Below are 14,414 nucleotides of genomic sequence, written 5' to 3'. Positions count from 1 at the left end.
AGCTAACAGATTTAACAGAGATTGATTTTCATTTAATGTAGGCATGTTTTCTTGTCAACTTGGAAGAATGCTTACAACAGAGTGTTCACAGTCAGATGTGTTTGCACATTAGTCTGCTTGTAATCCTTCACCATTAAAGAGTGATGGAGCATGGGGATATAAACTGCTTGTAGAAAACAACTGGAAGATTAAAGTTCACCTTTGTGGGTGGGATGAACAAGAAGAAAAATAATCTGCACAGGTAAAATGGGAAGATGAATTGCTTAGTCAGGATGCAGGAATTTCTTAAGACTGTGTCTGTGACAGGGAGTCATGGTTTGATCTCTTATTTGCTCCTGGAAAAGTACAACCCTCCCTTACCTCTCATCAACAATGGTGATAAATCCGTAATCTTAACTAGCAATTAGCATTTTTGTTAAATCTGGTTTGACTCTTATGTTCTGTAAGCTGCAGTTTAAGGATTTTTGTATCATGCTGTTTGATTTAACTTGCCATGGGGGATTATAGCAACCAGTGTGACGCAGTACTTGGTATTACAGTGAAATAGACATTATGTGGTCAGATTGATGAAAAGGATAATTTATTATTTATCTGCCTTCGCATGCTATCAAACAGAGTGTTAATTTACTTTATAAGTATTAGATATATCCATCTGTGTAATCGTCCTCTGTAAACACTGACAATAGGAAATAGCAATAGATTAAATTAAAAGTAGCTGTGTATTGGAAATTCTATTCCTTTGTAGGAAAAAAAAAAACAAAAAACAAAAAACCTGAATGATCTTATAATGAACTGCATACCAGTTTTCTTAAGTTATGTACATTTGAAAAACATCTTCAAAGACCACTTTTTAGTTAGAAGAACAAAATCCAATTCTTCCTAGCTCTTCATATAAGTTGGAAGGGTTGCTTTGTGTTACTTTTAATTCTGTTTTAGGAGAATATCATCCCTAAGTAAATGTAACTCCCATCAGATTGAGGTGCTTAGCAATAATGGATTCCAAGGGTGAAGGATTAAACAGAATACTGATTATTGCCCTAAGATCGTTCGTTTTAAGTACTTGGAATAATATAAATTCCTTTGATCATAATTTTAGTAAGATTTCTTTAGAGATCAAAGCATCAAAGAAGTTGCTAAATATCTAAGGCTTTCACATATAACATCGAACATGTGTAGCTGTTTTCTGCTTCTTGAGTTTTCATTTCAGTTGTGATATTAATATACAAATAAAACCTGACACTGAAAAGCCGATTAAATCAGGATTTTAAAGTGTCATCAATAGTGTGTGTAGATGAAGAGAGATACAGAATCCCATTACTCATTTTATGGGCAAATTGATTTTTTTCATCAAATTATTCTTCTCTCTCTCTTTTTAAAATTTGGACGCAGTAGGTGTGGTGTAATTTGAGCGGTGATAAAATAACATGTTATCTTTGTATCTCCAGAAACATTTGAAATTCGCAATGCCACTTTTAGCAATGGTTGCGTATTTCATATGCAGAACCAGTCCTAGAGAGGCAGGAAGCCTGGAGAGCAGGGAACAAAGCATTGCACAGACTGTCCATCAGAGCTGATTTAATATGTGTAGGCCTCACTAATGTTCTGCTACTTAACTAATATTGCTGAACTACACAGAAGAAAGAATATTCTTGGATAAGAGAAAGATGTGCTGAGAGCTAAAAAGAAAAATACAATTTCTGTCTTAACAAAATAAGCTCTAGGCTTGCTGCATCCATCTGTCAGAGAGCCTGGCCCTGCTGGCTCTCTGTCTGTCTCAGATTGTCTCTATTGCAGCAGTGTGCATTTTGGACTGTCGGGTTAATCATCTGTTGGATCGATTTGCTAGGTCGGGGAGTACTGTCCACTACAGCTATGTTCAGATCAACAGGATTCATTTTTCTAAAAGATGTGCCTTAGCTCAGCAATTCCAAAGCTTTTCTGGAGCAAGTCTAAGTACTGCTGTCTGTGATAGTCCCTCTTCCACATTCTGTCTTCCACTGCTGGACCCCAGCCCTTCCCCGTCACCAAGCCTTCCGCCGCCGCCTTCCTCCAGTGGCAAAGTATTGATTCATTTAAATCCAAAACCGAGAGTCTTTGGTGCACAGCCGGCATTCCTCTGTTAGCTCCTAATTATGACTTTATCCACAAATATAAAGAGATTAATATCTTCATTGGTCCTAAATCCTAAGGACATGGACAAAACTCAGTGATGTATTACTGTTCATATTGTTGCATCCCAACTCTAGCATGTTATGAATAATCCCTATGCTTGTCTTCCCTCATTTCTCACTGTGATTTAGGCTGAAGTGCCAATTCATTGGAGATTACAGTAGTTTCTCCTTTTTTTTTCATGTGGGTCTTAAATCCTCACCACATATTATTTTTTAAAACAAAATGATTATGCAAATAGCAGGCTATTTCATAACCTTTTTGCAAAGCTACAAGAAAGGTGAATTTCAGTGAATACTACTCAACAATTACTGTTATTTGCACCCCTGTCAGATAAGGTTTTTGAAGGGTTTATTGTGGCTGCTGACTCACATATCAATAGAATTACTGAGTGACAATTTACAGTAATTTTTACTTATAATAATGCAAAAAAAAAAAAAAAAAATCAAGTGAAGTCCTAGGTTGATTTTGAAGAACTAGAAGCTAAAATAATATCTTTTTCTCACCTTTTTGTGTGTGTGTGTGTGTGTGTGTGTGTGTGTGAGTAGAGTAGATGTGAACTACAACTGATAATAAACATGAAACCCCACATTGTCCCTTTTTGGAGTACTACTTCTTGCCACATAATCACACTTAAATACGTTTTAGTGTTTTCCTTCAGCATAATGCTTTTCACTGTTCAAACACAAGAGGTTTGGAGGCTAAGGTTAAAAATCCCAAAGGATCAATTACATTGAAAGCAAAGAACATGTTAGGGAAAGGGGAAAAAGCTTTGACTATAACTTAACTAGCAAAGTTGCGTGGACACTCTCAAAGGATTATAATACAAGTATTGTACAAGTTTAACTTATTTGTCTTTTGTCAGCCTAAATGTGATCTTAACAGATTTTTAGAATACAGTGTGTTTTGGTATTGTCGGTCAGAGATGGATGCTTAGGGCATGTCTGTAATTCAGTGCAGTATCCTAGAGTTTAAAATGAAAGTGATGCCAAATCAAATCTTCCTGAATATGGACCCATATATTGTTGGTTTTTTTTTCCTTCCCACTGAAGTCACATGAATCTGCCAGCTGAACATAGAAACACATATATCATGAATTCCTTTTAGATTTGTATACAAAGGATGCCATCATAGCAAAGTTCCAAACAACACTGAGATGTTTCTTATCAATAATATGAGCTAGCCATAATTTAATCTTGAATGTGAATTTAATTGGGTTAGACAATAGAGAATAATCCTATAAATCATTTAACTACTACTTAATTTAAATGTGTATATATTTTTTCAGACATCTATAAAATTTATTACATTATAGACTTTTTATATGAGATTTAAGTGGAGACACATTGGTTTGATTTTTATCCAAACTTGTAGATGACTTGGAAGAACAGACTTGTAGTCTGTTCTTCATTTCATCCAATGAAAACATAGAAAGAAGGTAGACATCTTAGACTGCTGCTATATTGCTTCTAGTACTTGGGATTTAAACAGCCCCAATAGGCTGAAAATATTACTGCATGCCCCCATGCACATAGCAAAACCTTCAAAGACACGTGTTTCTTACCAAATAAAACAGCTTTTCTAGAAATGCCTTATGTCGGAATTTCCAAAACAGGTCCTCTTTTTCCGTCCAAAGCATTTGGAGACTTCGGACGTTTGTTTGGGATTTCAGATGTTCCATATTACATGTATTTCTGAAAGTAGGAAGCAAGACATCTGAAAATTCTAGAGAGATTCATCCTTTCTTTGTTGGCTAACCAAGCAGCCTGTGTGTGTGATTTGGAAGGTAGTAGTTAATGTAGATGCACAGATTGGTAGAAAAAGACACTGAAAGATTGGGCCAGTCCGAGATGTGTAGGATGTACAGTGCAATACTAAGCTGTGCACAAGTTTCAGGATTCATTGCTGCAGGTATTTCTGTGATGGATACCCCCTACAGAACTACGGGAGGGGTAAGGCTGTGATGCCAGAGGCATGCCATCACGGCCTGTTGGAGATGCCACCCAGCTGACCCCAAGCCTGATATTACATTTTGCAAGAAATGTACGACCCGCATCACTGCTCAGCTGGGTGGAAATGGTCCTTGGCACAACAGAGACCATTGATTGTTCAGTGCAGGTTTTTGTGTGGTCTGGGTGATAGAAATCTCAAAGATCAGTTACACCTCTGCTTGTCCGCGGTTTACGTGTGAGATTTTCTTTGAGGCAAACACCTCTGCAGCTGTGTTGGTCCTTTGTGACTTCACTTCCCTATAAAGGCAGTAACAGACCTTACATTCTTCATTTCCAAATGCAAACAGCAGAAGTGATAACTGCATTAATACAATAGTCATTGCTTGATTAGTAAATAGATGCAAAAAAGGGCACGTATTTCAGGAAAATAAAGATAGAATTAATGGAACTCCAAGCAATTAGGTGTAAAGTCTTATGATGCCAGGAAAGAACAATTGGACTGTTTATTTTTTTATTTCCCATTCTCTGCCATATAAAAATTGTTCACCCTTATCTTGAGATAAACTATCAACTCAAATTATTTCATCAGTTATACAGAGTTGTTTCTCATCCCTCCCTTTTTTTTTTTCTAAATGTTCATGCTTATTAGATTCACGGGCTGTTTTTCTTCTTCCCTGCTAAGGATCAGACATCTCTCTGCTTCCAGATACAGATGCTGAATGCCCAGCTCTGAGATAAGTTATGATCTTTTTCATAATCCATATGCAATGAAACAACTCATGCCAATGCTTGAAAATATCCAGCTTACTCAAAGACTGAGTATAATCCTTCTCTCTGCCTTCTGTATGGTTTTCCATCTCTTAGGAAATATACACGTGCATATGTAACATACGCTGTACAAAAATATTGGAGATATCAGATTTCATCATGTCTCTGATTAAAGCAAGGAAAGATACATAAATGCTGTCAGCCTGGGAAAAGTAAACAAAAATCATGTAGCAATTTAGTATTCTCTTATTTCTTTAAAGAACTGGCAGATTTCTGTCTTACTTTATTTGCTTTCTTAGCAAGTCATCTGGAAGTTCAGAGCTTTTCCCTTTTGTAACGTTTTTACATAGACTTGTCAATCACAGTTGAGACAAAGCATTGCCTGACTGTTGGGGGATTCTTTTGTTACCAAGAAAAATCAAAATCAATAAGAGCCATCTTTGCAAAGCAGTGTATCATAGAGCAGTGCATTGGGATATAGTAGCATGTAGCAGAGTATGTGGTACTGGGGATGCTTCACTAAGAAATGTTTCTTGCAATAAAAGCTGTAGATCTCAGGCAATTAAGCAGGATGAAGTTGCTGATTGCTTGGGAGCATTTATCTGTCAGGGCTGCCATCAGAAGGAGTAAAATTTGGAAGAAATATATTCAAGTAGTGCGCTGGGGCATCTGACATCTCAAAATTGTATGCTGGTCTTATATTTCTGCAAACTACTACTGCTTTGAGACCATAAATTTGTGCCTTCGCTCATTTCTGACTCTTTGGCGACCCAGGTGAGGTGCTGGGAGAGCATCCCCGTGGAGTGGGCATGCAGGGAGCAAGGGCATGCTGGTAGCTGCAGGCAGCTCAGCTGTGCTCCTCCCAGAAACACACAGATGTGGCCATGGGGTTACAAAAAGGTACTCAGGTCCTCTTTGTCTGGGAACCTTGAGAGGCAGATAGAGCAGCCGGTATTAATAATAGGGTCATCAGGCTTTGCACCTGGGCTGTGGGAACTCCGAGCTCATGGCCTGGCAGCTCCAGTCCCTTGGCGGCGTGAGGGTGGCTTTGCTTTGTCATATGCCCTTAGGCGTTAAAGGGAGAAGGGGTTTGGCAGCTCTAACCTTGGTTCTGCTGTGGCTTTAAAACCACTGTCAAAATCAGATGTTTGTCTGTGATTCAGAATGGAGGGACTTGCGAAAAGCCCACCAGCGGAGCACTGTTTCACGGGGGGCATATGTTAACATTGCCATTTAGTGCTGACTGAGGTGTACGTCACCCCCAGCTGAAATCGGTGTACCTGCTGGTGTACCTGCTGTGGGTAGTTTTTTTCTGTTTAATATAGGGACTTGAAATATTATAAAATAGTTTTAATTAGGGTCAAGGAAAGACTTTTTAGTATCAGAAACAGCATTGAGACTTCAATACAGACAGAAATCATGTAAAATACTGGCTCAAGTAAAACAAAATGGAACATTTTAAAATAAGAAATGTTTTAAAATAAATCTGAATCTCTATGTAAATCCAGAATATCTTATTATATGCTAGAAAATATATAATGCTAAAATGCCCGTTTATTATTCATGTGTTGTGTCTCAGAGTATGCAGTACTATTTGTCTTGCAAGCATTTTCAGAAATTATTTGCCCAGATGGGCCATTGTATGTGTTTTGTTTTGCTCATTGTGGGAAATTAGTCTTAATAAATCAAAATCACATATTGAGTCACAGTTGAGACTTGAGCCAAGTGGGGGAAGAGGGAGGGGAGAGCTACTGTTTCAATCTATAACTGAGCCAAAACATTTCACATACAGGAAAACATATTTTGAAAAGAATAATATGTATTTATTTTTTTTTTAATAACAAAAAATCCCCAGAATCTGTCCTTTGGTTTGAGTGCTCTCTTCTAGCTGCAGCTAATGAGCAAAACCCAAACTGATGTCTGCTCTCTCGGGTGAGCTGAGAAGTGCTTGGGATCCTCAGGTGTAATATCTGGGAGCAAGGAGGAGGCTTGAGTCTCGCTGGGGTCTGCCCTGCCTGGTGGTGGGATGCGGTGCAGCATCACGAGGCCAGGAGAGAGCTGGTGTGGGCACCCAGAGCCAGTGGGGTTTGGGGCTGCTGCCCTTGTCCCCTGCGTGCATGGGACCCGGTTCACCAAAGGAAATGAGAAAAGCTTGCTTTTGTACCTGGGGACAAAGTAGATCAACTGGGAAGTGTAACAGTGATCACATGCATAAAGCTGTTTTTTCCTTCTCCACTCACATTGGGGCAGCAGCAAGATACCTCTGCATCCTCTGCAGTGTGCTCCCAAGAGAAGCATCCATGGGGCCTCTAAGAAGACGTGATCAGCCCGGGGGGCTCGGGAGGGCTGCCAGAGGTGAGGGGAGAGGCAGCAAAAGAAGAAACGTCTCCATTATTAATGAAAGTTCTGTGGCTCCTTGCCTCCCCAAGAGAAACCAGGGTCACTTTGCTCTCCTCATGTTCAAGTACTAAAGGGAGGGGATAGGTAGCAAAGGACAATGTAAGAGAAAAAGCTGAAGTCAAATTCCACTTGTAACAAGTGGATAAACGTTTATGCTAGTAATGTATACTGCTACTTCCCAGCTGAGGCAAGCAGCCTGTTTCCAGCAGTAATTTGGGTTGCATTGCAGCCCGAGTTGGTAAATTCAGAGCTGAGAAGGTCCAGATGAGGTGTCCCTCTGCGAGGTTGGTTAGTGGATGTAGCAGCTGATGCTGGTCACCAAGCGGGACCTTGGCTGCCCTTGGTGCTGGTTCGGGGCAAGCAGCCCCCCGCTACTGCTGCTGCCCAGCCGGGCTGCCCTGGCTGCTCCCAGGCGCTTGCTGCCCAAGGCAGTGTCAGAGGAGTGCTTCATCTGCACTCCTCTTCTGCCAGTGTTCCTTCCCTTGGCCTTTGGTTTTAGAAAGAAAGCTCAAATATTGGAGAGGCAGTGTCAGGAATAGCCTTTTGCTTCTATTTAGGGAGGCGTTCCATTGTAATTACTAAAATAGCACAGACTATAGGGGACAATCCTCTTGTTTGAGGTAGAAGTGCTACCATGCAATAGCATTATTAGTCAGTTTAAATAAATTCAGTCTTAAAATAGATCTGTTTAGCTTCTGTGTTATACACTTCTTCAGTGTTGTACATAACACTTGGGAAGATCTGAGTGTATTACACCTGACAGCCACCTGATCACAGCAGCACGTTCCCCAAGAGATCAGGCATCCCAGCGCTCTGGGTGCTGAGCACGACAGCAGCCGTGCTGTGCTGTGCTGTGCTGTGCAGTGCAGGAGGCATTGTCTTCCTCTCTGCCCCCAAACAGGCCTCGGAAGCTTCTTCCATCCAGGCCTGCAGACATCTCTCCCTTCTTCCAGCTTTCAAGTGTTGCCATTCCTGCTTCTCCAGAGAAACATTTCCCTACCAATGACATTAATTCTGTGTGTCCTGTTTACCCTAGTACAAAACTTTGATACTGTAGTTTCGTGTCTCATGTCAGAATTCCCACAACAAGCTTCCCATCAGATGCAAAAGGCCGGTTTACCTCTTTTGTAATACTGACCGTGAAAGAGCTCTCTGCTAGGGAGGGAAATTGCTTTATTTTACAACTGTGTTTTTCTTCATTTTTATCTTCTTGCTTTTGTGTTGAGGCACGGAGATTTGTAATAATACCAGAAAACATAGTGGGAATTTTACAAACCTTAGTGCACTCTAATTTTCACCGTCTGTTACTTTTATGAGTATTGGCTAGTCTTTACTCTTACCTTTTTACTGGTTGGTCATACTTGTATTGAAATGTTTTGTTTCTGAAAGGCAGCCTAATTTAAGTCCATTTTAAAATAACACAGTTAGGTGTATTACTTAAAGGTACCACGAAAGCTCTTCTGCTGAGTGTAGCAGCTGATTTCATTGTACTCCAGACAGTCTCTGCAGTTTGCTTCTAACTCAATTCAGTCCAGTGCAGGTATGAGGCTGTGTGTACAGACTTGAGAGAAAAACACAGTGAGGAATGGAAAGTCGTTTCTTCAGCTGCAGGAGACCACATCATAATTCACTATAATAAACATTGTTCTATCTGGATTAACAGGGATGGTTAAAATTAGACAGTTAAAAAAAGGGGGGAGGGGGGCGAGTGGTCTTCTCGCACAGCACATGTTCCTGTAGCCCAGCTCTGACACAGCCGAGGCAGTAGTCTGGCGTCAGCTCAGCACAGAACCAGACCCAAGACTTCTGTTAGTGTTCAGCTGCTCTCTGGAGAGAGAGGTGGTGCAGTTGTCTCAGAGACCCCTTCTTATTAAGACTCTCCCCACGGTGTCTTTCCAGGTTGGTACCTTTAGAAGAGACGTTCTGTCACTACAACTTGTAATGGTTTCCCTAGGAGGTCAAATACTGGTGGAAGTCATTGGGAAATACTGTGCATCTGTGTCTTAAATGCAAACTTGGGCACATTTGAATTGAGTGACTTTCTTCAGCCTCCCTTAAAAGTCCAAGTCAACATTGTATGCACTGGCTACATGATGCTTAAATGACAAAATACAGAGAGCCCCACAGAGTGTTTATGTTAAGGGCTGTAATAAGTAATAGCCAGTGGCATAAGGATTTTTTCAAAAATGCATTAGCAATATTTTTAGAGGCGTATATTTTGGCATATATATGCCTCTTCTCTGGGGCACCTCAGCGTTGTGCTTGCTTGCTTGCTTCTATCTGTAAAAATAAGTAGACTAGTCATCTAGTGCCTTACTTCTTCCTGTTTATAACATTCTCACGGTCCAGATTGAATTTGTAGACAATAGTTCTTAGGCACAAAACAGGCACTTTATACCTTTATACACTGAAATATGTTCCAGTGTATAAAACAAGAGCAGTTATATAATGACTTGATAGCGGGATACCTGGAAGTTCCTGCTTCCTATAGGAAAACATCCAAAGGAAATAGCAACCGAAGTAAACAGCATGTCTCTGTGTCTCGCATGAAGCAGATCCCTGTGCAAGTCCTGCCTGTGTGCCACCAGTGAGGGTAACATAAACAGATGGAGAGTGCAGGCTAGGCAGCAGCCTGCTCAGGTGCAGAGTGCGGAATTTGCACACGCTTATACCTGGGAGAAAAGTTACTACTGTGTGCATGATGCTGAGAAAAGCCTTGGGTGTTACGGTTGGAAATATTCGCGCTTTGCTGTTCTTTTGAATAGCAGTGAAGAGTGTGTAAGGGTCTGTTTGCTGTGGCTCCTGTGCATTTGTGGTGCAGCCTACTCCTGAGCATGCAGGTGGGACACTCGCTACCTCTAAGTGTGATTTCATTGCTAAAAATGCCACTGAGAGATTTGAACTCTGTAGTCCTGAAAACATCCAGGCCCTCACTTTCTGTACCCCTAAACACCCCAGGCTTAGGCTAACTGAAGTGCATTGCATTACAAATATGATTTATTTACTATGTACTGTTTTGTGACACCTACAATCTTTCCTGCTTCTTGGGACTGTATGCAATCTAAGTGAGATAATACATTTATTTCACTTGCCTTTTTCATGCATCTGAAATGAGCCTGTGCCTCAGTGCAGTTACGTGGGAGTGGATCTATTTGGGGCTGAGTATTCCCAATCCCAGATGTCATGGATGAACTTGTCATTATGCAGAACAGTCACCCAGGAGACCACCAGTTCCCTCTAGAAATGGGTAGCCCTGCTATTACGTTAATAGCAAAGTGAAAAACGCAAGAGAGTGAGTAAGACAGTGCTACTTTGCATGTAGAAATCACACATTTTCATCACTGCTTTCTCAAAATCAGTTTTGAGCTGTGCAAAGATGCCAGTCCTCAATCTGGAAGAATGCTGTCCCATGGAGAGTCTGTCACCGCCTAACTTGTGCAAGTACGTCTCCCTACCCCAAAGACCTGAGTCGCCTTTGTCCCCACTTGGGCACAAAGCACAAGCCACCCCCAGCTGCAGAAGGTGCCTGCCTCGCTGCAAGGCAGAAGCTGGGGTCTCAGCCTCCTATGACAATCGAGGGCTCACAGGAGGTTATTGATGTAGAAATACAGGGGAGTAAGTGTCCACAAAGGGTAGTGTCAGCAAACGAGACCCAGCATGTATAACCATCCTCACGCCCAGAATCAATATTTACATACATCCCTAACTTTAGGGACATAAATAATTCTGTGGGCTATTCACATGGTATATAATTGCATGCATGTTTGAGTGAAGGCTGTGTTCAAAAATGAGAGATACAGACACTGGTGTAAGCCTTCCGAGGTTAAACCCTTTGCACAATTGTTGGAGGAGGAGCTGCCTTCTTCCAGAGTGTAACTCACATCTCAGCATCAAGGCAGTTACTCTGGCTCACTCCTTTCCGTTGATGATAACAGGACTTCTGGAGGCTTTTCTGACAAGGCTGGTGCTAACCTTTGCCAATCCGTTATCATTTATCCCCCCGGAAGGCTTCATTTCAGTATGGCATTTCAACATGCAGGTCACTCAGCAGTTGGCACACCTGGGGAGAGGTGTCTGCCTTGTACAGGAGTGCAGAACGTGCTCCTGCACACCTCTTCCTGCATCCCAGGCTAACGGCAGCGTGTACACCACATCACATGGTCCCAAAAAGAGCTGGGTAACAGGACTGAATTGTTTTGAAGCAACCACAATGTGTCCTCAGTCTTACACAATTCAATCACGTCTGAAGATGACTTTGTGTAGGCCTCTGCATGCTCTTCATGTGCCCAGGGAAAAAGAAATGGATGCACACATTGCATTGTTTCCAGCATTTGGAAAAGAAGTTTTACAGCTCTAATTTATTAGTAATTCTGATACAGAAGATATGTGAGGAGGACTTTTTCTATGTGAGGTGAACTTTTCCACAGTTACAAAAGTATGTCTAATAACTAATTTGAATGGTTTGAAGTGATAGTCAAATTTGAACACAGCTTTTAGTAGCCAGAAGCAAATCTCCAGAATGTAGCCTTTCGATATGAAGCATGTAGTGTTTCGAATGCTGCCATATGTCCTGATACATATCAGCCTTGCAAACATCATCAGAAAGGCTCAATGTCATTTCAGGGCTCTGTGTCTTGTTTGTTCCTTTCAGTATCTATAAGAGGAGCCTCTCACAGTGGAGTTTTTCAAAATGACATGTTCATGGGAGTGAACTGGCAGACAAACAATGTAATTATTGGATAATATAATGAAATATGCCTTGTGCTTCACTGCAGTAAAATGACGCTGAGCCATATTTGATGTGGCATTTGAAATAAGAGAATCTAATAATATAAAATGGATTTCAGAACGGTAAATGGAAAGCTTTGGATTTGGCTTTCTTAGACTATATAATTGGGCCTGGATGAAGTCATAAAGCAAGGGCTGAGTGCCGCAACATGCTGCAGGCACTTTGAACCACTTGATGAAGCTGACCATTTGTGCCAGTGACTTGAATATAAGTTTAATATTAAAGGGCTTTGTTGCATGAAGTTCTGGTCTCAAGGGTAATTTTGAGTTGTGCAGCACGATACAGAAGTCTTAACAGAGGTGTTTGAAATGAATCACTTCAACTATTACAGGTCAATTTTGGACTTCATTTAGTCTGTCCATGAACCATATGAAGCAATATTATATCTTTATATTAGATTATTTTCGTAACTGGTTAAAATACTTTTTCCTTTTTTTCCATCTAGTTTCACTAATCACTTCCAAGTAGTTAGTGTATTAAAAAGTTGACAGTAGTTACTATACGTGTAAAATACCTTTGGGGCTTGTAATGTGATGTATGAACTAATAATCCAAACAAAATATAATGCATTGCTACTTACTTGGGAGACAAACAAAACTAAATGTACTGAATTTGTTTTGAAAACTTGAATAATTACTTTTTGAAATATGAGGTTCCTATTCAGCTTCTAAATTTAACGGTAAACAGAAAGTCATAGGTGCAGGAAATGGGATAATCTGGCTAATTAAACATCTCAATTCAGCGGCAAAGGAAAAGCACTTAATTTCAAAAGTAACAAAATTAAGAAAGCAGAATTCTGAACAGTGCAAATGAGAAAATAAGACATGTAAAACTCAAGAAGAAAATCTAAATGTATGATAAAGCTAAAGGCAAAACCTGTGACTGGTAGGGCCAAGGACAATAAGAAACTGTCTTATTCTGCATGATGAGGTATGCTCTTGTGTAGTAAACAAGTAATATTGAGGCAAAAAGTATCTCTGTGCAATGTGTGAATTCTAGTAAATGCTATGGTGGTGTTTTTTTGTTTGTTTGTTTGTTTTTGTTTTTGTTTTGTTTTTTCTTTATTCTTCAAGAAAGCTGAAGCTGTCCTGTCTGCCTGCCAGCCTGCTCCTCCAGCAAAATTTTAAGTGGTCAAGTTCAACCACATTCCCATAGCCCATTTTATCTGTGCAGGAAGTTTCTCTCATTGCCAATTTCCCCCATTTCAGAAGTTTTTGGACTGCACAGGCATGTTGCCACATATGGCAAATCTGATTCCTGAGAAAAGATTCTTGGATGAAGTGCCTGAGAGTGATGCACTGAGAGCATAAATGGGGCAAAGGATGCAGGGCACTGTGTTCTTCTTGGGAATTGTCTGTACGCAGGGTTTTAACTGTACCTCTGCTGTTGCACTGCCCTGATTAAACCAGCACGGTTTGTTGTTTGTTTTTGTATGTGGATGCTTTTTCTAATGAGTTCAAGCAGGGGAAAACATGAATGACTGTAATCTGGGTATTGCCGAAATAGTTCAATGTGAACTGTCAAGCTGCAGTTAAACCAGTAAGCAGGAGTTAAACTGTCTGCAATTGCTGAGCAGCCTGCTGGTGGGCTCGCAGCAATTTCAGCGAGATCAGATGATCAAAATGCATTAGTTCCTTCTGGCTGGTACAGAGAGAGAGAGAAAGAACAAGATCATTTTGCTGGAGTCTCAAATCCACATAAATTCTGGTCTGTGGAGAATACCTGAGGAGTTTGTTTGAATCCCAGAGAATATTTTAGCCTCTTTCTTCTATAGGGGATTGAGAAGTGGACTTAAAAGAGGAAGTCTGGTCTGGTTTCTATTAGCACAATTGTCTGGGTCCCAGAGAATGTCCCCAGCATGCTTTAGCTGTGGAGGTAGAAATTGTAGAGGATGAGAGAAGGCACCAGAAAATTCAGTCTGCTTTTTAGCTCTCCTGCTTTCATTTTCTCTCCTACCCTTTCCTCCCTCCCATTCCTCGCTGTAAATGAAGCATTTGATTTTTCCAGCGATAACTGGGTGGCGGGTAACGGGTGGAGCCCCATCCCTGGGGCTGTGAAGCAGGCCATATGTTTGCGTGGGTGTGGGCAAGTGTGGGGACATGCTTCTTAATGGAAGATTCCAGTGTGGGATGGAAGAGGATGTGGTTTGGGGGTGTGCTATTCCAGTGCAGGCCCAGAATTCAGGCCAATCTTAACATCACCCCAAAAGCTGTTTCTCAGCATCCCTCTGTTCCTGCTGTATCGACCATTCGCAGTGGTTGAGAATACAAGTTCAGCTGAGTTGAAACCTCAGGGTATGTCAGAGGGAACAAATGGGAGATTTAGCAAATTCACGC

General features: G+C 40.9%; 1 protein-coding gene across 2 annotated transcripts in view; it reads left to right on the top strand.

The window, feature by feature from the left end:
* The window catches only part of LOC309881459 (glypican-5-like), a 369,768-nt gene that overhangs the window by 220,151 nt on the left and 135,203 nt on the right, over window positions 1–14,414 (top strand). The window lies entirely within an intron of this gene.

The sequence above is a fragment of the Aythya marila genome, assembly GCF_965140915.1.
Source record: "Aythya marila genome assembly, chromosome: 9".
In the NCBI taxonomy this organism is placed as follows: domain Eukaryota; kingdom Metazoa; phylum Chordata; class Aves; order Anseriformes; family Anatidae; genus Aythya; species Aythya marila.
The sequence above is the reverse complement of the archived record's forward strand: the minus strand, read 5'-3'. Positions and strand labels throughout refer to the sequence as shown.